This window comes from Protopterus annectens, chromosome 2.part0, assembly GCF_019279795.1.
Source record: "Protopterus annectens isolate FY-2018-M chromosome 2.part0, PAN1.0, whole genome shotgun sequence".
NCBI lineage: Eukaryota > Metazoa > Chordata > Ceratodontiformes > Protopteridae > Protopterus > Protopterus annectens.
This window is the reverse complement of record NC_056728.1, coordinates 621,512,443-621,538,908: the sequence shown is the minus strand read 5'-3', so window position 1 is coordinate 621,538,908 and position 26,466 is coordinate 621,512,443. Positions and strand designations below refer to the sequence as shown.

The window sequence follows — 26,466 nt, the reverse complement described above, 5'->3', positions numbered from 1 at the left end:
AATTATCACTAAACTATTACTAAAACAAAAGCATTATCAAACATCATTAAAGTGTAAGCAACAAATCTTTGCATTTGGATAGAACCTCCTTACCATACACACAATACCAAATTATGCATTTTTATGCAAACATTGTGTTGTTTCCATTTTATTTTTTGGTAAGGACGCCCCCCTGAATCTTTTTCTCAGATCTGAAAATCCCTGCCATGGCATCATGAAAAATGAAACCCATAATGCGTCAGTACTTAAATTAAATTTACAGACAGCATTTTCACATAAAATGCATCAGAAGTAGTTTCTTACTTCCTAGAAAATCTGTCAACTAGTTATTGAAAATGGAAGACTTCACACTGAAAATTAACAGATGACGTTATTTTGATTACCAATGATGCTTTGCATTTATATTAAATCATTGTTCAATACCTACCAATTAAATCATTTGTGGATGTGGTTAAAGAAAAAAAAAAATGAAACAGTGAAACTATAAAATAAATAAATAAATAAATAAATAAAAACAGCACTCTATAATCTTTGTTATAAAATCGTATGCAATTTATCATGAGTACAACCGAAAATTAAATTAACTGCAAAGCAGAAACACTTACAAACATGACCAAAAATAATTGACACTTACCTCAAAATTAGAGTAGGAAAACATCTATGATATAACCAATTCATAATAAATATATAACTTCTATCAATCCCTGTTCATAGACCACTTACACAGCAAGTGCACTGACTGAAGTTAATGAAAAACAGGAACCTAAATTAAAAAATATACAGAAAAACAAACGAGGTCAGCTTCTGTGATAACCAGGGTCAAGCTCGTGGCATAAAGTGACAGTTTGGATACATGACACAGCTTTCAGGGAAAGAGGGAGGGAGGTGTTCCCAGCTGGATCACTGATGCTCCAGGTTAAAGCAGTTGCTTTGCCCACAGCAGTGAGCCAGTACAGGGAGAACATGGGGTATGGCCACCAAAGCTGTCTCATGCAAATTAATGTTCATGCATATGTCTGTGTGGCACTGGCCATGCTTACAGTGATGCATGTGCTCATATCACCAGTGGGGGAAGTGGGGCTAGAGCAATAAAATTCAACCCTCAGTTGCCAGAATGGCATAAAAACAATTCTCATGGCTGCCTGTATGATGATATCGCTCTCCTCTGTACAGTACTGGGCATATGTTTCCTGTACGGGGGAACAAATGTTATGACCTCAATGACTTGATGGTCTGCAGGCAAGGGAGCAAAAAACATAAATAAAAAATAATGATAATAATAATAATGGAAATTACCTGTCCTGCAAGACAAATAAATACATTACCACTTACTATGAAAATTATACTGTGACAGAACAAATCAGTAAGCATTCATCATGTGTGTGTGTGTGTGTGTGTGTGTGTGTGTGTGTGTGTCCTGTAAGACAAATAAATACATTACCACTTACCATGAAAATTATACTGCGACAGAACAAATCAGTAAGCACTCATCGTGTGTGTGTGTGTGTGTGTGTGTGTGTGTGTGTGTGTGTGTGTGTGTGTGTGTGTGTGTGTGTGTCAGAAAAAAAAATGTATACTGAAGAATGGTATAAAAGTACAGTTGTGAAAATCTTACCATAACAGTAAATGTCCTTTTCACTGCTGCAGTATTCATAACCTATGGGATCTCCTGCCAAAGATAGCCCATTGTCCGGACAGTATACCAAAGCCTTTATTACTTAGGGACCATTGTACATGAGATGTATGCTCCTCTCACAAATGCAGGCCATAAGGGTGATGCATGTACGCTCCGAACCTAAAACTGAGGTGCTGCAGGAGAACTAAGACACCCAGTGGAAAGAACAACTACTGTTATGGTAAGATTTTACACAAGTGTACTATGTCCTTCCACACCACTGTTGTAGTATTCATCACCTCTAGGAGAGTATAAAAGCTACAGTGAAGGCAGGGAGGAGGAGAAAGGCAAAGAGAAACCCTCTAAAAACTCATGCAGGATGGCCTTGGCTAAACCTACCCCGGCCCTGGAAATGACATCCAGTTTGTTATGTTTTGTGAAAGTGTGAACTGAAGACCAAGTAGCAGCTTCAAGGATGGGGTGGTGTCCAAACCTTTGAAGAAAGCATCCAAAAAGGCCACTGCTCTAGTAGGATGAGCCATCACAGAAGCAGACAATTGCTTACAATGAAAAAAAAAAACAACAACAAAAAGAAATGGACTTGGAAATCCAGAAGGTGATCGTTTGCTTACTTAACTGCTAAATCCAATGTCCTTGCATGAAAAGAAACAAAGCTGATCAGATTTACAAAAGGCCTTAGTTTTGACTAAATAATATCTGAACTGTCTATGCAAATCCTACGTATGCAGAACCTTCTCACTAGCAGACTGCAGAGAAGGGAAAAAAAGAAGGAAGCTGGCTAGACTGATTAAGGGACAGCTCATTAACCACATTGGGCATTAAAGGACTCATATGGAGATGGACACTGTCTCTACGAGAAACAAAAAAAGGAGGGACTGCCATCAAAGCCTGTAGCTTAGACAGCTTTCTGGCAGAAAGTTAATGTAACCAATAAAACAGTCTTCCAGGTGCAATTCTGCAAAGCAGCAGCAAAAGCAGGCTCAAAAGGAGCCCAATTCAGCTTTTCTTAGACATCTAATATGAAGGATGCCTTTAAGAAACTGCTTGACCTCAAACCTACAGGCCAAAGTGAAGTAAGTGGCGGAGAGGCAGAAATGTCTGACAAGTGCACTTTCACAATATGCCAAGCCAGCATGCAGTAATTCACACATATAGTAGAGAACAAAGGGGTCCAAAGTGATGTTTAAGACAACAAACAGAAAATCTCTTTCATTTGGACTTGTATGTTTTTTCTGGAATTGGGTTTCCTGGACTACTGCAGGTCCATAAGCATGTCCTCAGAAAACTATTTTTGGAAAGGAATCGAAGCCCTATCATCTAAAGTGGCAGTTGAAGAGTGGACAGATGAGGGAGAAGGAGAGTGCCTTTGTTGTCCTGTGTGAGAAGATCCATGCAGAGAGATAAATTGTGAAGATTGTCCCTGCCAGATGGAACAACAGGGGTACCCAGTGCTGTCTGGGCAAAAAGGGAGTCATCAACAAGATTTTTGGAGAGTCCTTCTCTATTTTGTGAGAGGCCTCTGGAAGAACAGGAAGGAGAGGAAAGGCATAGAGGAACATTCCCCTCCAAGAAAAAGACATGGCATCCACCTTTCAAACCAAAGGACTTGGGACTCTGGAACAGAACTGAGGTAGTTGCCTGTTCAGAGGGGAGGCAAAAAGATCTGCTTCAGGAATACCTCACCAATGAACTATGTCCAGGAACACATCCCTGTGAAGCATCCATTTATGAGGCTGTGTCCTGGACCTGCTAAGAAAATATGCCACAAGACTGCACTCCGAAGGTATACAAACTGCCTGAAGGGTGACCCGCAAATTGATGGCTATTTCCCCATGCCTGAAAGGCCAACCTGCAAAGAAGGTATGACCTTGTGTGTTGATGTACCACAAGACTCTAGTGTTGTCCATAAAAACCTTCAAGGGACCAGGGACCAAGGATCTACAGCACATGAAAAGCTTGAAGGGCCAAAATGAGAGGCTTCATTTCCCTGACAATATGATCTACCCTCTGCTGAGAGGACCAAAGGCCCCACCCCAGCTCTCATGCATCTGTGAAGAATTTCTAAGACAGTGGAGGAGGAGGATGAAAAGGAACACATGAACTGAGAAACAGCTGCTGAATCCACCAGTGACTTTCCAATTTGAGACAAGAGAGTAGAGGAATGAGAGGGTCTAGCGGGTGGAGGTTTTGAAGCCACAATGATTTTAGCTACCACTGAAATTCTCACATGAAACCTGGCCCAAGGAACATGGGGATAGTGCAGGCCATGAGGACAGAGCAAGCAGGGATGGAAAATAATTTATGCGGGACAAAACCTTGGAGGCAGGAAGAGATGCCAGCAATGAAACACACTGGAATCTGTAGCCAAGGAAAAAGTAATCCTGGGATGGAATCAACTGACTTCTGAAGGTTAAGAGTGAGCCCCAGCATGTGCAAAAGAAGCTGGGTAAAATTAAGATGCTGCACTATTTTGGAATGGAATGGAACCTGAACCAAGAGATCTTCCACATAAGGAAATATCTGAATGCCCTGAAGCCTGCAAAAGGCAACTGCAGGGACTAGACATTTGGTGGACATTCTTAGGGCTGTTGAAAACCCAAAGGGCAAAGCAGAGAACTGAAAATGCAAGGAACAAATAGACAAAATGAAAATACTTCCTAAATCAAGGGTGGATACAGATATGAAGGTAAGCATCCTTCCTATCCAAAGAAACCAGAAAGGCCTGGGGCAGCAACAAAGTAAACAGAGTCTGAGAGAGCATTTGAAAGAAGATACTTTGAGAATGGTGTTCAGAAAGGAAAGATCCAGGGCAGTTTCCAAGACCTCTCTTTCCTGGAGACCAGGAAACATCCTGGAATAAAAACCCAAACCTTTCTCTGTCTGCAGAAAGATTGAATGGTACCCTGCAACTCTCCAGAAAAATGAGGAAGCTGTTCTGCAGGGGATTGGGGAATACTGGAAAAGGAGTGAAGGGTTTTCCAGATCATAAAGTAACCCTTTCAGATAATGGAGAACCCAGGTGTCTGTGGTAATAGTCAAATTAGGAGAGAAAGTTGAAGCTTGAGAGACAAAGGAACCTGGTCGAGATGAAGGGAGGGCAGACAGTCAGCTGGCTGCAGACTTGTTAGGAAAGGACTGTTTCTGTGGCCTGGGCATTTGAGTAAGATTATCTGAAAAACAAAAACATGCCTATGAGCCTTCTAACATTTGAGAGACTGTCTAGGTAATCGATGTGAAAAAGCAGTCTTACTAGGGTAGTTACTATGAAACTTGCAAATAGGCGAGACAAAAATCTGCATCAAATCTTTCATGGCCTTACCTTGATCCTGTAAGGTCTTGAAAAGGTCAGCCACAGAAGTACCTAACAAATTCTGGATATACAAGGGAGCATCCAGAAGTTTTGCTTTGGTTATCACCTGGCAAGGCCAGAAATAGCACCTCATCATAGCAACAGCCTTAAAACATGCATCTGCTGCATCACAGCTGCATTTGATAGAGTGACAAGCAACCTGAGAAGTGGAACTGAGCAAGGGGAGAGCTTGACCTTACCCTCAGCAGAAAAAAATCTTCCCAGTCTGGGAAAGGAGAGACAGAATGTACTGTGTCACATGAGTCTGGTAACGGATGGCTCTGAAGGGCTCAAGTAGCCGAAGTTTATAACTTTTTAACAATCCTCTGCATCTCTCTACTGTCCTTACCTGAAGGAAGGAACTTGGAAGAAGACAAAAGCCTAGAAGGCTTGTCAGTAGACACAGAAATCTCTGCAGAATCAGAAGTAGGGCACCTGCACAAGAACTTGCAGGCAACCAGCACCCTACAGAATCTGTAGGATTTTTTAGGAGCTGGAGGCTGAGAATCTGGTGTCAGGTAAGCAACAAAAAGGTATCCAACAGAGCAGCCAACACAGGAAGGGCTGCAGTAGGTTTAGGAGAGTCCATTTGTTGCAACTCATACCTCCTCTTCTGGACATCCGATATTTAGGAGCAATCCCATTTGAAGTGATCCATTATGCCCAAGACTGTGTCACCAAAGGAAAGCTCCTCCAAAGGTGCATCAGGACTGACAAATTCCTCATCCTCAGAGCCATAATCTAAAGGTGAAGGCAACTGACAAGAACAGGCTAAGGAGTCACCCTCAGAATCAAAATCCTTGTCCAAAGACTCCAGGTCACTAGGCCTCTTAGGGGTACAGGACCAAGGAGATGCAGGAACCAATACGCCCTGAGGAGACTTCAATAACATAAATGCAAACACGCAGCTCTGAGTGAAGTCCTACTGTTTCCATTGTGGATCCCTGGAAGCTGACACCACATGCTTAGTTTTCTGACTTTTCTTCACTGGAGTGTCCACTCTGACAAAATGCAGAGGTTCAGACCCCTGCCTTGATTCGATTAAGGTAGCCGGTACTTCTTTCCTAACAAGGATCTGAGGAGTCCATCTGGACACATCAGAAACAATCAGCCATGGCTCCCCCTAAACATCCGTGGCAGAAGTTTGCAAGGTCTCCGAAGACATGCGAGAAGCAGATTCCATGCTAGCTTCTAAGAAGGTCACAGCAAAAGAAACTGAAGGTAATGCTGGGTTATTTTCTGGGTCCTCCCTCAGTTCAAGAGAGAGACATCTGGTGGAGGTTGGAGAGCAGCAGACTCAGGCCTAGACTTCTTGGCCTTCTTTTTAAGCAGCGGCTGCAACTCTGACCATGTGGATTCTGCCATGCTACCCCTGTGCCAAAAGCTTGAGATGCTAGTTCTCAAGATAAATGGAAAGTGAAGAAAGGTGACTACACAAGGTCTTTGGTACAAAAGCCTGACAAATGGAACACTGAGTGGGATTGTGAGATTCACCTAAGCAAACAAAATACCTATTGTGGTGTTCTTTATGGGGAATCTGCCTCCCATACTGACATTTCCCTTTCCTGGATGACATGTAACCCACTGAACAATGTAAGAAAAGGAAAAAAGAATCCAAAAGTTATTTAATCTGAAAGACATAGGCTCGGTATAACCAGCAAATGTGAAGGGCATTCAGACTGACATACAACAATGATGTCCGAACTAGTGGTAATGAAGTTCTGAGCTAGAAGCATATGTATATCACCTTTATGTCTTACACTTGCATGGGGAGCATACGTCTGATGTACAATGCTCCCTAGATAATAAAGGTTTTGCTATAGTGGCTGGATGTTGGGCTATCCTTGACAGGAGATCCCAGAGGTAATGAATACTGCATCAGTGATATGGAAGGACATCTATATACTTCGACAGGGACTTGCATTAGAAACGTCTAAATCAATTATATATATATATATATATATATATATATATATATATATATATATATATATATATATGTTCATAACCCAGCAGTTAACATATTCACCGGTGAAAAGCGACAGTAATGCTTTAACAATAACTAAATGCATGACTCTTGTAACTACTACAAGAAAATAAATTAAAAAAAAAAAGTACACTGCAAGCATGCAAAAAATCTCCTCTCAACATCACCATTCACACTACCACATAAAATATTCATGGAAGAAAGTCATATCTAGGCAGACATACTGTTAGAACCTGCTAGACACAAAGAAGATGGATGGGGCTTTGAACGAGCTGAATTGTAAAAGACAAAAGTATTTTAGATCCTGCACTGACCATAAGGCACAGAGACTTTTTTTAAGTCCCTACTATTAACCAGAGGAGGGCATGAGTGGTGCCAAATTCAGCTGGCCAGTGGCAGGCAGTTTTGTGCGTGATGCATAATTTGTAAAGAGGAAGGAAGGAAGGAATGGAAGTGTCCATAATTAAAGAAAGTCTAACCTAGAGAGGCTCACGGTTCAGAATGATAGGTTGTACACTGCTGAATGAAGGCAGAATATGAGATGTATTTCTTTCAGAGAGGTACTTTTGCTGCCTATGAAATTCGGGGAGAGGTGCTGTTCATGGGTGTTACTTAATACACTTAGCTCAGTATATTCTTCTGGGCATAGCCTACTGTGGGTATGCCCATGTTGTTTTACGCAGATGAAAGCAGTGCAGCTGTACTGCTACACAACACTGGGAGAGATGGTATGGGATCTTCTAGGATGTTGTATATATAATGCACATTTCTTCACAGTGATCTCCTGGATTCAGGAATTCAATGTGCTGGTAATGTCCTTGTTGCTTTATTCAGTTCATAGTGCAGTAGTATTTATCCACTCGGGATTTGTCACCTGTTTGTGTTGTTTTTTTTCCCCCTTTACTTTTTCTTAACTAGGAAATTCCAACTGGGCATGGGTTTGGGTCCAACAGAGACCCAGAGGAAAAGGTTCCAGTAAATAATTTTAAAGACACACCAACACAAATAAGAACACAATGAGCTTATAATTACTATTCTACTAAATCTCAACTCTGCAGAAACTGGTAGTAAAACCTGCTGGAATGATTATTTACTTATATTGAGTTTCTGTGTTGAGTTAGCAATCTAAAACTGAAAATTTGTCATACTAGTATCATCTTAACAGTCAAGAGTAATTTGACTTGTGGTGCAAACAGCACTATAAATCTTTTGAAAGCTCGAGTGGCATGACATAACTGCTGATAGAGGAGTTAAGGCTACCTATAAAAGAAATAATGACTGGACTGGTTGCATATGAGGGAACGGGTGAAATGTAGGCAAGAACTACGTTTCGGAGTGGAACCATAAGCCTGGGCATATGTAGAAGCTCCTGTAGGCACCATAAATGGTATCCAGTTCTAACAGCAGTATAAAGAAGACAACATACAAAATGTAGCATTACATATTAAGGCTCTGGCAAAACATTTGTAAACTACTGAGTTTACCTGTAGTGACTGCAAGCTAAGTAAACCAGGACAGAAATAGCCAACAGTGTGTGCATCAATAACGTACACAAACTTCCAGAACTCGCTCACATACATTACAAAGGTAAGTGTACTCCACATGTGGACAAACAGCAATAATCACATATAGTGTGTCTTACAGTGTGACTGGAATTTGGCAGGGGAGGTTGGGGGGGGGGTCAAATCCTAGACAGAGTTACAGTAGGATGGTGATGCTAAGAAAGCATGTAGATACGTAGATTAAAGGTTGACAAAACCTACTTTGCAAACACTACCAGGCAACAAAGACCTGTACAGTATACAGAAATGAAGCTGTACTTCAATGCTCAACAGAAAGAGCAGACAGTGACTTGGGTGCGCTAGCCTTCTGCGAGTCAAAACATAATTTCATCAGGAGTCAGAACATAATTTCCTGGAGATAAGGACCCTTTGGTAACTTAACTATCTTTTCCCAGAGAGAGTAACTAGCAGTTCCTTGAGCCATGGCATCACTCTGAAAATATCTGCCTGGCAGAGCACCACACAGGTCCAGTAGCTTACTGCCCAAATGCTCCATGAGTGCACTTTACTATCACACCAGTCACAGATGACACTCCCTTTATCAAATAGAAGAGTACTTGGTGAGTCACTGACTTTTCAGACACCTCAGGAGGAATTCATTCAGTCACAGGTTAGCTAAATAAGGTATTGTGCAAAAAAATTAAATTACTCCTACACATGACAGAATTTGACTGGAAATCAGGCACTTCAGCAAAAACAAAATGTACAGCCCTGAAAGAATAATAGGAGAAGCAGTCAACACTTACGGTGTAATACGCTTCAGCAACTCAGGACATCTTTTTGTATCGAAATGGCTCTTGGGCACCTCATGTAAAAAGTCCATTACATTTACTGTCTCTGCAAAAGAAAGATCCTATATGGAAGCTAAATTAGGAGGAATCCTTATACCCCAGAGTCAGTATCTAGTCCAAGAGAGATGTACTCTGGTCCATATAAGCTATGGGCACTTTGTTCTTATATGAAATTAAAGGTGGATGAGAGGAAGATGAAGCCCTTTTTAACTGAAATATGGGCATCTGCCTCACCACCACTAAAGCCCCAAAGCATCACAAAGTAGGCAGGAAATCACCCGTGGAACTCACTGCTAAAACATTAAGAGTCTCCAGAGCTGTAAGTGAAAAAAAATCCGGTCTGTTGTCCTGAAATGTGTATGTAGGAAATAATCTGAGGAATGGGATAAGGCACTGGACACCATTTTAACAATGGGAATGAATATAAAAAGCAGAATGTCCCAAGCAATGCTTCTTCTCATAGAAAGCCCTACTGAGGTTGTAAGGCGGTAGGGGGCACAATAAAAGCAGCATGGACTTCAAGCTAAAGAGCAGAGTAACTAATCTTAACTCCGCAGCTGCACAATAGTCTGGGCCCCCTGAATGGTGGCACCTTCACATGTAAAGCAATCATGAACGGTACAATTTTGGATTTCCTACTTTTTCCCTGGGTGGGTGTATATTACGTTACTGAACTTTTAAAAGTTCGAACGTCATATGGTTGACACCATATAACTGATCTTTTAAAAGTTTGAATGTTTCAACGGAGATCTCCGTACAGTGTGGAATGGGAAGATTTCCCTTTCCTGCACTGCAGTAGATCTTGGAGTTGGTATATTTAAAGAGCGGGGGGGGGGATGTGGGGGCATAGCCCCCCACAATGGGGGGTGCAGGGGTCTTGCTCCCTGCTTAAAACAGTCAGCTATTTTTTTTTCTATTTATTTTTTTTTTTAGCTTTTCAAACTTTTAAAAGTTCGATCATATGACTTCGACCATATGACGTTTGAACCTTTAAAGATTCTATAACGTAATATACACCCTTTCCTGTGCTGCTCCCATTTTTTTAAACATTTTTAATAAATTATAACTAAAACAATGATATAGGTATACATACATAATAGAAAAGAAAATGAACCATAATGATGTTTTCATTATTTTCATGCAGCATGCATATGTTTTCTTTTTAACAATTATCATCCATTCCAACACTGCATAAATTGCTCAATTCCTACCTTCCCTTAAACCTCACTCCTCCTACTGATCATTTTGGATGCATTTTCTCATGAATTCCATTTATTTCTATGTAACTGAATCATTCCCTTTTCTAAACACCCTACCTACAGTTCTTTTATCTGCTTTAAAAATTTCAATACCAGTGGCTTTAGATTTTGATTTCTATTTTCTAGTAATTACTTTTCTGGCAGCCAACAAAAGTAAAATTAGTAAGGCCTTACTGTGTGTAAACAATTCAGATCCTATGTCTCAGCTCAAAACAATTTCTTTAGTTGTAAATATGTTCCCTCAACACTTCTAACAAAGAATTCTGTAGGGAATTTTCAGCATCAGCAAGCTCAATACATTCCCCAAAACATTTTGCCATTTACCTCTTTCTTTCCCATCACACCTCCAGCATTTGCTGTCTTCCTAAGGAAACACACTATGAAGTCTGCTTAGGATATAGAAATACCTTTGCAAATACTTACAAGTAAAACCTTAAATCTTCTGGACTTTTTTGCAGACTTGGGAGCCATACTGATATCCTCCCATTATTCATTGGCAAATTTTCTTTCCAGTCTCTCTTCACAACCTTTTATAATTTTCACAGATTGATTCTTATAGTTACTATGCAACACTTTAAAAACCCTACTGATTATCCCTTTCTTAGCACCAGTTTCTTTTCCAGACTCAACTAAAAACTTTTTCAGAGCTGGTCTTTCTCTCAGCACTCCACTATCCTTCTCTAACCTACAGTCTTTTCGACCTCATTCCATTCTATTATGCTTTTGTTTCTACTTATCTGTTTCCCAATAGCTTAGTTCATTTGCCATTTTTTTTCAGTAAACTCATGCTCATTTTGTCCGTTTTCTACACCCCTACTTACAGTTAATCATATTAGCAAAATCTCATTTCTCCATTCCCATGTTGGCTCTCTTTCTTCCTTCTTAACTTTCAAAGGAACCTGAAGACATCCCTGTTGATTAATTATCCATCAACCTTTTATCACTTCTTCCTATCTTAGCTATTAATTCTTGAACCTTATCTTCCTTTGACCTTAGGTATAATTAAGTCTTCTACAAATACTTCCATTTGTGCATTTTTTCTTGGTCCACCAGGCATCTGCTTTATACAAACTTTCATATAATTTCCAATATATCCCTAATACCTCTAAAGCATCTCTGTTTAGCTTGTCATAAGCTCTCTTTAAGTTTGGCAACAACTCTTTCCTGCTTTCTGCTGCCTAAATGACCGTGCTAACAACTTTTTGTGCTCTGGACTTGTTTATCAAAAATACTTACTTAACAGCAACCTTTCTAAACTCGCATATTATGCACATGCTACTTTTATTTCCCTTTAGCACTCATCACTTGCTCATTGTTTTGTTCCGAGGGATTCACCTTCTTCTACAATGTGTTACCTTTTGTCAAATCCTCTAAATAATTCCAGTTACGTCTTCCTTATCTTTCTCTCTCTTATTTCTACCATAACTCCACTTCCATTTGACTCTACTCCCTAGCTATCCCTTCTGTGGAATTTCCTATTTACTTTAATAACCCATGAATCATTTCCACTACCTATTCCTTATTTTTCTTTCTTTTAACTGCTAACTAGGAAAGTGCCAGTGTCTCACTTTTACTTCATTACTTTGCACATTTACCTTTGTGTTTCTTAGTGCATAATTTGAAATAGTTATATGTGTTTCAAAGCTTTCATACAATTTATACCAAGTCAAACCCAGTTATTATACCTTGGAGAATAATATGTACATTCTGTCAGTGTTCCTGCTATTAAATGTGCATCATCCATTCAAAACAGTTTTAAATATTTCTTCAGAAATGTACCCTATTTTTATACCTTCCCTTCTACATTCATGTGATACATCCTGACTATTTCAAATGAGGTTCCAGTGCCTACCTATAAATAAAATTCCCTACTGAAAGATAATTATTTATCCCAAATTTCTTTTAAGATCCATAATAGTAGTTCTAGCTGGAATATAAACGCATGCCAGTGTAATCTTCCTACCCTGCCAACAACCCTTTGCTATACCACAAATTTAGAAGCAAGCCAAGAAAAACCAGGAAAAGAAGCTCCGAGACCGTGAAATGAAGACAATAATTCGTAAAAAAGGCAGATCCTTTATTCCGTACTGAGTAATAAAAATCCAAAGGTCAGCAAATTGAAAACAGCAATATCAGACAAGCGCTTTCGCTTGGGTAATGCCAAGCTTTTTCAAGTCAGAAACAGTTTCCTTCAAAGAGGCGACTGTTTAAATAAAAGGTCTTAATTAGTCACATGTTAAATTACAGCTGGATTTCATTAAAAAACAGTTTAAAATGTCATGAGCAGATAGATAAACAGATCAGTCAGGTGTACATAAAATATATTTAACATCTGCATTGCTTATACATAACTAGTGGACCATATTGGTATCATTTTAAAATTACATACTTGGATTATCCAACAAAAGGAAGAACCAGTATTAAAAGTGTAAATGGAAATGGAAATAGGGGTTATGTGTGGACCAAGTGGATTTGAGATCAGCAATTCTGAGTGAGATGAGGGTGTGTGTAATACAGTTTTGTTGATCTTAGAATTAATATTGTAATACACGTAGAAGTTACCCAATTAATGAGTTGTGAGAAGTGTATGAAATGTACATGAAGTAGTGTGTAAGGTGGGAATGTGGTGAAACATGCTACAGCCTGGCCCTTCTGAGCTTCAATACTGAGCCTATGCTAAGTGTGCCATTTAACCCCGGGGGCCTTCCTGCATCTAACCTGAGCTGCCAAATCAGCTCCCTGTATTCCAAGGTTGATTCCCAGTCCCCTCCTCTAGTGCTGGGATTCACTTGTTCAAGGATCATGAAGGACAGTTTGTAGTTGGGACATGTAAGTGAGTGTTTGAAAAAGGCATTACTTTCCTTTTTCTTTTCAATATCATAGATATGTTCATACAACCTTTTCCTGAATTCTCTCTCGGTCTTACCTATATAAAAGGCGCCACAGGTGGTGCAGAGCCCAATGTAAACAACTCCTTTGGTTGCACAAGAAAAGTGACCAGGGGATCTGATGCAAGTATGTCTAGATTTTAAGTAGATGTAGGATTTATTAATAATAAAAGGACATTGCTTGCAGGCACCACATTTGAAGGTGCCTTTGTTGTGTTGTGAGTTGTGAGTTGTTGTGGTAAGTTTTTTCTCAAAGATTCCTTTGAGGTTTTGCCCCCTCTTCCTCACAAAGTTAGGTTTGTCCGGAATGATGTTCCTAAAGTCGTCATTGCCGGCCAGTACAAACCAATATTTGGATACAATGGTTTCAATTTGTTCAGAGTTGTCAGAAAAAGTGTAAATAAAGTTGCCATCCTTTTCTTTGTTCTTTTGTTGTGTGAGGTTGGGAATCTGCGCTTGTGTACATCCAAGCAGTGGGGGGTATAAGGTGTCTCTTTTGGCAAGAATTTCATCCGTTAGTGAATTTAGCAAGTTGTCAGGATAACCTCTTTCGGTGAACATACAGTGTAGAGTCTGAGTCTCTTCTAGAAAGTCGGAAAGTCTGCTGCACATTCTTGATGCTCTTATGAGTTGGCCCTTTACTATGCCCTTCTTTTGATAAAACGGATGCTGACTCTCATAGTGCAGTAAAGAGTTTGAAAAAGTAGGTTTCCTGTAGACCTTGGAGTATAATTCCAAAGATTGGGGGTCCCTGCAGATAGTAACATCAAGGTAATGCAATTCTTCATGGCTAATGTTGTGTGTGAAGGTCAGAAAATCCGTGGTGTTGTTGATGTGTTCCAGGAAACTCGATAATTGGTCTTCGGTGCCTTTCCAAATGAGGCAGATGTCATCAAGGTATCTGCAGTAAAAGGTGAGAAACTGTGCCCAAATCGTGCCAAATATGTGCTCCTGTTCCCATCTGTGTAGTACCACGTTGGCATAATTGGTAGCACAGGAGGCCCCCATCGCCACTCCTTTTAACTGCTTGAAAAGTTCCCCATTGAAGAAAATAAAGTTGTTGTTTAAGACCGTGTTCATCATATCAATGATTAAATTGATGAAATTGTTGCCCAAATTGGTTTCTTTGGTAAAAAAATCAGTAAACCAATCTAACCCAATGGAATGGGGAATGCTGGAGAAAAGGTCTTTGATGTCAATGGTGACCAAAAAGGAGGAGGGGGGGCAATTGGTAACAGGGAAAAGTTTCAAAAATTCCCATGAGTCTTTACACACGTGGGTAAGAGCATGGGTGTGTTGTTTAGTGACATAGTCAATAAACTTGGCAATAGGCTCAGTCGCACCCCCTGCACCCGAGACAATGGGTCTAAAGGTCAACGGGCTGATGCCCTTGTGGGTCTTTGGGATTCCAAAGATGACTGGAATAGTTGGTTTGTTAACAATCAAGAAGTTGTAGAGTTTTTCGTTTATGAATCCCTGTAGCAAGTTGTCATACAAGGAAGATTTAATTTTTGCAAGTGCAATATTGTATTCATTTCGAGAAATGAAACAGTATTGGGTGTCATCATGCAGAACATGGTGCATACTAGCCTCGTAAGCGGACTCGTACATGAGAACCACACCCCCACCTTTATCGGGTTTCATAATTCTAATATGTTCTTCAAACAATTTGTTGATGTATTCAAAATCATCAGTGTTCAAGTTTGTTAAGTGCGGTCTGGTGGGGTTGTCATACATGTTACGCAAATCCTGTTCAATTAGTTCCTCATACAACCTAAGAAGTGGGTGTGTGGGGGGGTTAAAAGTACTTTTCCTGCACAGTCCTGTGGGTTGCCAAATTTGTCCTTTAAAGAAGTGTTTGAGGTTAAGTCCTCTAATGAATAGCTTGAGGTCAACTAATAACTGGGCCAAGTTTGCTCTGTTAGTGGGGACAAAATGAAAACCTTTTGTGAAAAGGTTGAAAGCTGTGTCATTGACTACAAGGTCTGTGTAATTATAAATGATAAAATCATTGTTCCTATAAATGGTGCAGTTGGCATGTTTGGTTATAGTGATGTTGGTACTAGACAGGACAATATGGTCCATAGGTTCAGTGCAGGGGCAGATATCATTGGAGGGATTTGCTACATCATGAATATAGTTTTCTAACATTGTTTTTCATTTCATAAGGTTTTCATTTTGTCCCCACTAACAGAGCAAACTTGGCCCAGTTATTAGTTGACCTCAAGCTATTCATTAGAGGACTTAACCTCAAACACTTCTTCAAAGGACAAATTTGGCAACCCACAGGACTGTGCAGGAAAAGTACTTTCAACCCCCCCACACACCCACTTCTTAGGTTGTATGAGGAACTAATTGAACAGGATTTGCGTAATATGTATGACAACCCCCCCAGACCGCACTTAACCAACTTGAACACTGATGATTTTGAATACATCAACAAATTGTTTGAAGAACATATTAGAATTATGAAACCCGATAAAGGTGGGGGTGTGGTTCTCATGTACGAGTCCGCTTATGAGGCTAGTATGCACCATGTTTTGCATGATGACACCCAATACTGTTTCATTTCTCGAAATTAATACAATATTGCACTTGCAAAAATTAAATCTTCCTTGTATGACAACTTGCTACAGGGATTCATAAACGAAAAACTCTACAACTTCTTGATTGTTAACAAACCAACTATTCCAGTCATCTTTGGAATCCCAAAGACCCACAAGGGCATCAGCCCGTTGACCTTTAGACCCATTGTCTCGGGTGCAGGGGGTGCGACTGAGCCTATTGCCAAGTTTATTGACTATGTCACTAAACAACACACCCATGCTCTTACCCACGTGTGTAAAGACTCATGGGAATTTTGAAACTTTTCCCTGTTACCAATTGCCCCCTCCTCCTTTTGGTCACCATTGACATCAAAGACCTTTTCTCCAGCATTCCCCATTCCATTGGGTTAGATTGGTTTACTGATTTTTTTACCAAAGAAACCAATTTGGGCAACAATTTCATCAATTTAATCATTGATATGATGAACACGGTCTTAAACAACAACTTTATTTTCTTCAATGGGGAACTTTTCAAGCAGTTAAAAGGAGTGGCGATGGGGGCCTCCTGTGCTACCAATTATGCCAACGTGGTACTACACAGATGGGAACAGGAGCACATATTTGGCACGATTTGGGCACAGTTTCTCACCTTTTACTGCAGATACCTTGATGACATCTGCCTCATTTGGAAAGGCACCGAAGACCAATTATCGAGTTTCCTGGAACACATCAACAACACCACGGATTTTCTGACCTTCACACACAACATTAGCCATGAAGAATTGCATTACCTTGATGTTACTATCTGCAGGGACCCCCAATCTTTGGAATTATACTCCAAGGTCTACAGGAAACCTACTTTTTCAAACTCTTTACTGCACTATGAGAGTCAGCATCCGTTTTATCAAAAGAAGGGCATAGTAAAGGGCCAACTCATAAGAGCATCAAGAATGTGCAGCAGACTTTCCGACTTTCTAGAAGAGACTCAGACTCTACACTGTATGTTCACCGAAAGAGGTTATCCTGACAACTTGCTAAATTCACTAACGGATGAAATTCTTGCCAAAAGAGACACCTTATACCCCCCACTGCTTGGATGTACACAAGCGCAGATTCCCAACCTCACACAACAACAGAACAAAGAAACGGATGGCAACTTTATTTACACTTTTTCTGACAACTCTGAACAAATTGAAACCATTGTATCCAAATATTGGTTTGTACTGGCCGGCAATGACGACTTTAGGAACATCATTCCGGACAAACCTAACTTTGTGAGGAAGAGGGGGCAAAACCTCAAAGAAATCTTTGAGAAAAAACTTACCACAACAACTCACAACTCACAACACAACAAAGGCACCTTCAAATGTGGTGCCTGCAAGCAATGTCCTTTTATTATTAATAAATCCTACATCTACTTAAAATCTAGACATACTTGCATCAGATCCCCTGGTCACTTTTCTTGTGCAACCAAAGGAGTTGTTTACATTGGGCTCTGCACCACCTGTGGCGCCTTTTATATAGGTAAGACCGAGAGAGAATTCAGGAAAAGGTTGTATGAACATATCTATGATATTGAAAAGAAAAAGGAAAGTAATGCCTTTTTCAAACACTCACTTACATGTCCCAACTACAAACTGTCCTTCATGATCCTTGAACAAGTGAATCCCAGCACTAGAGGAGGGGACTGGGAATCAACCTTGGAATACAGGGAGCTGATTTGGCAGCTCAGGTTAGATGCAGGAAGGCCCCCGGGGTTAAATGGCACACTTAGCATAGGCTCAGTATTGAAGCTCAGAAGGGCCAGGCTGTAGCATGTTTCACCACATTCCCACCTTACACACTACTTCATGTACATTTCATACACTTCTCACAACTCATTAATTGGGTAACTTCTACGTGTATTACAATATTAATTCTAAGATCAACAAAACTGTATTACACACACCCTCATCTCACTCAGAATTGCTGATCTCAAATCCACTTGGTCCACACATAACCCCTATTTCCATTTCCATTTACACTTTTAATACTGGTTCTTCCTTTTGTTGGATAATCCAAGTATGTAATTTTAAAATGATACCAATATGGTCCACTAGTTATGTATAAGCAATGCAGATGTTAAATATATTTTATGTACACCTGACTGATCTGTTTATCTATCTGCTCATGACATTTTAAACTGTTTTTTAATGAAATCCAGCTGTAATTTAACATGTGACTAATTAAGACCTTTTATTTAAACAGTCGCCTCTTTGAAGGAAACTGTTTCTGACTTGAAAAAGCTTGGCATTACCCAAGCGAAAGCGCTTGTCTGATATTGCTGTTTTCAATTTGCTGACCTTTGGATTTTTATTACTCAGTACGGAATAAAGGATCTGCCTTTTTTACGAATTATTGTCTTCATTTCACGGTCTCGGAGCTTCTTTTCCTGGTATACCACAAATTTACCACTCTTGTCTTCCTTTTCCACTTCTATCACTGTTGGAGAATTTCTCACAACCAGTAGTATTACTCCACTTATTCTGTCTCCAATACTCTGCTGAATGTCCATTCAGAAATATTTTTTTTCCAAACAGACATGCTGATTTCTATCAAAATGTGTCTCCTCTAACATTGCTATTTAAACCCTGTGCATCCTAGTATAATTCAATACTCACTGCCTTGTGTACACCTGCAATGCAATTTGCATTCCATATTACAATTGATAAGGCATCGATTCTGATAAATAAACTATTAGCTTCACATATTCTGTATGACAGTTCTTTTGACTATGTTTCCAACTTACATGCCCACGCTAATCCTTAAAAGGTCCATCTTGCATGCAGTTGCTGCTCCTCAACTTCTTGAACCCACGTCACATTTTCCAAACATTTTAATTCGATAAAAACACTCAAAAAAAATCTGAACACATTTTCAAACTCCAACTCATTTTAACTCACAGCAAACACACAAAACTATACATACATTTCAAAAAGTGAAGCTACTCAAGCACATAGAAGCAGCTGCCCCAAAAAGCCACCTACACCCACATGCTTTTATTCTAAAGTAAGGTTTTGTCATGCTGGAAGTATATGCCATAGCCAGTGTTCCCTCTTGCATTGATACCATCCGTCCTTGTGCCATCTCTATTTCTCTCCCAGATGTGAAAAATGGCTTGTGTATGCTCACTTAACTTACTTTTAACCTTCCAAAAACAGCATGACTATCCTTAAACAAATAAATTAAATTGTGCACTATTATATTTAATACTGAAGTACTATGGCTGCTGGGGATGGAATTTGTACAGCCTTGTAGCAAAGTAAAATTGCTTTAGCGGTTACCACAGTTTCTGCAGTCATCTGCCAAGTAAAATACTGGCTTTTTCTAGTATACTTATGTTGCAATTGGTTATAAGAACCCTCACTATCCCTGGAATCTTTCTTATGTAAAAATCTGTACTTAACTCATTGTACATTTTTGAAAAAAAAAAAAAGTCAAACAGTTTTGCTTCTGTAATGCCAGTATATCCAAATAGTAAATTACTATATGACATTAAGCAAGATTTGAATCAATGAGTCTGTCGTACCCTGAACTTGAGCAGTCTAAGATTCTTTTTTAAATCTTCCATGGTAACACTGTGAGGAGGTGTAAATAGCAGCAAAGTGCTGCCATCACTGGCAACGCAGTCATCTGGAGGGCACAGTTAGGTGTATAACCTGGATGGCAATGTGAGAGCCCATTGTGGGGTTCAGAGGCACTGCCTGCATCAACACTGCTGGTTCCAAACAAGACTGCTAATTCTAAAGAGTAGAAAAATAACACTGCAATCAATAGTACTGTCATGTTCTCCCCAAAAAGAATGGTTACTTTCACAACAAATTCAAAGAATGGGGCTGTGATATGGGCTAGTGCCAGCATAGTCAGCTGGAGTTCTGTAAAGAATGATATGTCCTTTGAATATCAAACTGATTTATATAAGACGCTTGTGTTACAAATGCATTAGACCTGTATGGCATTCGAAAATCAAAATGTGTTTGTAAAGTTGCCAGTGTTAAATAAATGTATCAACAGTGGGTCCTGCTGGACAGAGCAGGAATATACATGTGAGACTGTATGTATAAATGTTAGCAAAGGACAATGGAAGAGAAGGGGTTAACAGCTAGCTTACTTCAAGAAAAATACTGTTAATTTAACCACCTGTTGGGTCATGGAAGTGCTTATCTCACAGCTCTGAATAGGACCGGAGATGGCATGTCTGGAAGAAGCTTTTGTTCATTAACTCAGTAAAAAGAGGGGAAGCACCAGGCACTGCCATAAATATTAGCAAAGCTTTAAATATGCATCTCATCACATCTAAGCTAACATCATGTCTCAAGTATCAAAGGGGAACAGTGTGAGACCCTAGAGTCAGGTGACCAGATGAAGTCATTCTGCCAGCCATCTTGAAAATATTAGATAATACAAAGAGAAATCCCTCAGTATTGAGTATTTTGTCTTGAGCTAACAACAAGGATCATTCACCACATCATCTGCCTTACTCTATTAAGTATGGAATAGTAATTCTCATAGACTCAGTCAAGATAATATAGTGAAGCTAGTTTAGATACTGTTTTTCTTTAGTTGTCCGAGTCTGTCCATCAATGCTATTTTCAATATTTCCTCTGATTTGAACGCTGTGGTTTACTATAAATATATATTCAGTATTTTCATGCACTTTTATTATTAAATATATTTAAAACTTTTATTGTGACTGGTCTTTTAGGAAGTATTTAACCTTTCGAAGTGCTTATATTTGTTTGGTGACACTGTGTGGGCCACTACAGAAGGCCTAACTGTCTTGGTCAACTACTACCATTTGTATTAGTATTAATATTATACAATATAATTGGACACCCTTTGTTAAGGGTCTTAGAGTAGCTGATTGTGGAGTGTCTGGTGGCAGGGATAACTACCTTATACTCTGGGCAGAAAGGGGCACAGCAAGTAAATCTGTGCCAGCCTTTCTCAGTTAGGTGTGTGTTTGGAATCAGACCTCACAGAGTGTGTGTGTGTGTGTGTGTGTGTGTGTGTGTGTGTGTGTGTGTGTGTGTGTGTGTGTGTGTGTGTGTGTGTGTGAGCTACTAGGAGCAGAAACATGAAGCAGTCAGCTACTTGGAGTAGAAACATGAAGAACTGGTTTCATTGAGAAGGTGCTGGAGGACTTGGCTTGGACACTACAGCGATACAAGTGGGGAGTCTTACTGGGCCCCTGGAGGGAGACAGATATAAAGAAACCCAGACCCCAAGCTGATTGTGTTCCCTGTGTGCTCTTGATGAAAATTGTACTTGGTGCAGAGAGATGCATCTGGAAATACTGAGTGTATCCATTTGTATTCCACGTGAACATCTCTCTCTAGTGTCAGTGGTGAAGATTCAGACTTCTTGATTACTGGTTCAGTGTGGGGACTCACAGGAAAAGGAGAGGAAAGATGGAGGACAAGTTTGTAAAGTGAGTCCACCCTAACACTACGTTGCCCAAGAAGGATGACAGAGGGGATGGGTGGAGACGGAACACAGCTGCATTAATCAAGCATCTACAGTTATGGTAAGTTCTTAACAGACTGCATTAAGTTCATTACACTATTCACTACAGTAGTCCACATGAATGGTATAAATTCCCAGCAGTGAATCTGTGGGTGGTTGGCCCCGATAGTTTATGCTGTCAGATGTGCAGTAATCTGGCTGGAGTGCTCTACAGTACCTTTCTCTTGGTCATTAGAACCATATCTAAAGAAAACACTCTTGGTTCTGTTCTTGCCACACTTCACATAAAGAAGAACCAATATTGTCTGGGACTGAAGAAGGTTATCATAATTAATTTTGGCCTTTCTTTCTTGATTTTATGTTATGCAGTACCCTGGGGATCGGGGTTAAAGTGGGAATGTGTAAAGAAACTACAGAAATAGACCTTTTAAATTTAAAGAGAAGGCATCTAGTCTCCAGACTGGTGAAACTGTTGTTCTAAAGCAGAACCTTTTCAGCTGTCCATTTCCTGAGGAAGCAAAAAGACCTACTTTTGACACATTACACTTACTGGTAAGATCCAAAAAGATTTTTCTGTTTAGCATTCATTCTTGTGTGGTTCAGGATGAATGTCAAAACATTCTCTTATGATGCCACATAGGTTGCTCTGAAAGTCAAGCACAGATAATCTCCCAAGCCTGCACTTCCAATCTGCATAAGATAATAGGAATGGATCCCACTTTGCTTGACATGCCAAATGACTGTGCTGTTGCTTCTAAGTATATGGAGGGTCACCTGTGATTTTAATGCTAAGACAACAGCCATCATTTATTTCACATTTAAGCATTTCTTATATTTTCATAATCATATATCCTGGACTTTCAAAGATCCCACGTGACCCAAGGCTACACTGAAGGTATATGTAGTGATAATACAAATTCAAAAGGCTGGTCTGACAAGTGACACTAGGATGAGTTATACTTGCTTTATCCAAAATGACAGTATTCTTTAGGTAGGATAGAATGAGACTGGGACTTCCTGTGGCTGGGAATGCTTGCACCACCCATTCCTGAGATACAAATGTAACTTCCTCTGTGTAGTAGTGCTAGTGTAATCAGCAGAAAACATGATGCTGTGTAATCCAGAACCCTAAGAAACTCCCTTGTTATGATCACTTCCTTCTGTAGCGTTGTCCAGAGAAAGAAGGTAAAACAGAGAACATTGTCCTCTGGGAAGAAGGACCACTGCAGTTTTGTTTCTAACACCACCTCTAGGAACACTACTTTCTTGGCTGGAGTCAAATTTAACTTCAGAAGGTTCAGAGACAGAGACAGACAGAGAGTCAGTCTCTTAAAACATCCTAGGGTGAAGGACAGGGCCTTCTGAATCACTTCCATGAAGTTTACCAGAAACAAGCAGTCATCTAGGTAGATATGTACTACCCTTTGTCCTGCAAAAGACTATAACTAGAGCCAGGTATTTTGCATAACTACAGGTGCAGTAGACGAGCCAAAGGGTAGAGAGATCAACTGGTCAAAATCTTCCCCTGCTGCAACTATTAGGAATCTTCTGTAGCCCTTAACAATGGCAATATGTATGAAGGCTTCCTTTAAAGCCCAGGGTGCCCATGAAGGACTGGTGAAATACTAGATGTAGAGGGCCCTGAAGGGCCAGCATTTTGAAATGCAGAGTAATCAAGAACTTGTTTAGCCTTAACATATCTAAAATAGGACTCAACATACCTTCTTTTCTGGGCGCCAAGTAGTTTTAAACATCTTCAAATACTCCAGGGAGGTAGAAAAAAAAGTAAGGTTCAGTTTGGTATTAGGGAGGGGAAGGGGTAGCCTTGGTGTGTCACAACTATTCTCCTGAGGGCCCCAAAGCTTCTCCTTAGAATCTGCTTGCCATTTTGTTTCTGTACCTTTATCTTTTTCCCTTGATGGTCTAGAGAACATAGGACTCACAGGGGTAATGACTGCCACACTTAAGTGTCTCCTAGCAAAAAAGCTACTTAACTGATTGCATAGCCTTTTTTTCCCTCTTCTTCTTTCGACTTTTCCCAGTTAGGGGTCGCCACAGCGGATCACATGTCCGCTCATGATTGGCAGTGGAGTTTTACGGTGTCGAGTTGCCAGCCCGGCACCCAACCTTCCACAGAAGGCACACACTTGCACCTAGGGTCAATTTAGAGTGTCCATTTTAGTGTGTGTATGTCCCGGTGTGTGTTGGGGAGGCATTCAAAAAGCAGTTCATAGTTTCATAGTATAGTACTAGGCTATCTGCCCTGGGGCATTTGTAAGCCTAGCCATAGTGATGTGGTTTTTGCCACCCCATGAAATGGTACAAAAATGTACAGATAAAATCTAGAATACTGTGCCTCTGTCTAGTAGTGACACAGTGAAGGTCCCCTTATATAATAGAATTAGTTTACTGTGCCCCTGTCAAGCAGTGACACAGATGTGACCCCTGGGGTAAACTTACGATCTCCCATCCACTCATCAAGATTTCTCTTGAAGAGAGTCAGTGAGGGGCTCTGCCTAATATGAACTGGGATCCTGTTCCAAAGCATGGGAAGCCTCTGGGTTATGAATCTATCCCTCCAGCATGTCCTATTCATACTTGTGCCGAGGTTTAAGTCTTTAGCTCTCGTGGTCCTGATGGATTTGGATTTTTTGAGGTGGAGCATGTCCATCAGATCCTGATTGGACATGGCCTTGTACGTCAGGCAGAGATCACCTCTGAGCAGGCAGTATGCTACTGAATAGAGCTGAAGTTTCTTTAGTCTGGCAGAATAAGACATATGTTGGAGACCCTTGATCCTTTTGGTGAGGTACTTTTGTGGTCTCTCCAGCTGTTGCAAGTGCCAGGTGAGGTACATACAAAATGGGGCATTGTACTCAATCATGGGTCTGATGAGGGAGGAATATAGGGGTACAATGACATCCTTGGATCTGGATGTGAAACCCTTCATGATGAGGTGTGCAAAGTAGAATGTTTTTCTAACCACTTTGGCAACGTGGGTGTCAAATGAGAGGTCGCTGTCTACTTGGGTCCCTAGGTCTCTGATTACTTTTTCCATACTCAGTGGGTTGCTGTCTATGTGATAATTTGTGGGTACTTTGTTTTTTCCAAAAGGGATAACTATACATTTTTTGGCATTTAGTTTAAGGCCGTGACTACGGCACCAGTTGTCCGTTTCAGTGAGGCCTTTTTGTAGGATGTGTGTATCTGCTGGTGTATCGACTATGGCACCTAGTTTGCAGTCATCTGCGAACTTGGTCAGCCACAGCCCTCCCATGTTTGCTTTAACATCTGAGAAATAAATGCCGAACAAGAGGGGTCCCAGGACAGATCCCTGTGGGACACCACTTGTGACCGGCTTTGAGTCCGACATTGCTCCAGCGATTTTAACTTTATGGGTTCTGTCCTTTAGCCAGTTTGCAACCCATCTAGTGACATAAGGGTTTACTTTTAAGCTGTTTAGCTTATCTATGATGCCTGAGTGGGGTATTGTGTCGAAGGCCTTAGCCAAGTCCAGGTATGCTGTATGGACTGCTTTGCCCTCATCAATGGCTCTAGTGACTGTTTCGAAAAAGTCAACCAGGTTTAAAAGGCAGGATCTGCCCTTTACAAAGCCGAACTGGGTGGGGTCAAGCATCTGTAGGTCCCCTATGTCTCCGTTTATGAGTTCCATAATGATTCTTTCCATAGCTTTGCAGACCAGGCTAGTCAAGCTTATGGGGTGGTAGTTTCCAGGGTCTGTAGAGGCAGGCCCCTTGTGGAGTGGGACCACTGTTGCTGTACGCCAGTGTTCAGGTACATATCCCAAAGTAAGGCTAAGGTTAAATAGCATTTTTATGTGTGGGTTTAGCTCCTCTTGGAGTTCACGTAACACGCACCCCGGGATACCGTCAGGTCCCATTGATGCTGTGTTTTTTGCTTTGTTTAGGGCGGTTCTCACTTGGACATCTGAGGTGACAGGGAGATTACATTCAGCTGGGATAAGTATTTCTTCTTTTGGGGGTGAAGGAGGCGAGAAATTTGCACTGAACCTGTCAGCCAGAATGTTAGCAATATCTGTGGGTTCAGTGTATTTTTGTTGTTGTGAACCAACTCTGAGCATATCTGAGGGTTTCCACCAGGTTTCTAACATAGCTAAAGAAGGCTTTGTGGTTATCTTTAGTGTCCTTAGCGATTTTTCTCTCAAAGATTGCCTTGGATGTTTTTATGAGAGAATGTAGTTTTCTGCTAATGTTGATCAGAGATGTCTTCCCTTCATGGGATTTCGCTCTGACGTGCAGTAGCTTCCTTCTTTTGTTATACAATTTGTTTATGGCTGAGGTCCACCAGACAGGACGCTTACATTTGGTGGAGAGGGACTTGGATTTGTTTGGGATTGCATGATCCATGCATTCTTGGAGATGTCCATATAAAGTATTTGTGAAGGATTCGGCATTGTGGGATGTGATATCCACTGGCACAGTGGGCTTAAAGGATACCATCTCAGTCTTAAGAAGAGTGAAGTCTGCTTTTGAGAAGTTTTTCACTGTGGTCTTTTGTGCTGGGGGTGGAGGTGGGATATGTATATCCAGGGTGATTAGTTTGTGGTCAGATCTCACTAGTGAGTGGTATACTTCCGGTGTGGAGCATTTTGTCCCCATGTTTGTGATGATCAGGTCTAGTATATTATCTCCCCTAGTGGGAGAGGTGACTAGTTGTTCCAGTGCATTTGAATTTATGAATTCCAGGAACCTTAGGGCTAGAATAATGCACCCAATCTATGTTTGGGTAGTTGAAGTCTCCCAGTATGATGGTATTTTGTGATACATTCATATCCTCCAATGTCTTCAGGAAGGCTGAGTGGTGTTCTTGAGATTGGGAGGGTGGTCTGTAACATGCTACCAGTTGCATAGCAGTTTTGCCTATGGTTAGTTGCACCTGTATGGTCTCTGATGCTTCATGTG

At 40.5% G+C, this 26,466-nt stretch overlaps 1 protein-coding gene across 4 annotated transcripts in view; it reads right to left on the bottom strand.

The window, feature by feature from the left end:
* The window catches only part of SERHL2 (serine hydrolase like 2), a 1,152,218-nt gene that overhangs the window by 903,109 nt on the left and 222,643 nt on the right, over positions 1-26,466 (bottom strand). The gene's annotated exons all lie outside the window — the stretch shown is intronic.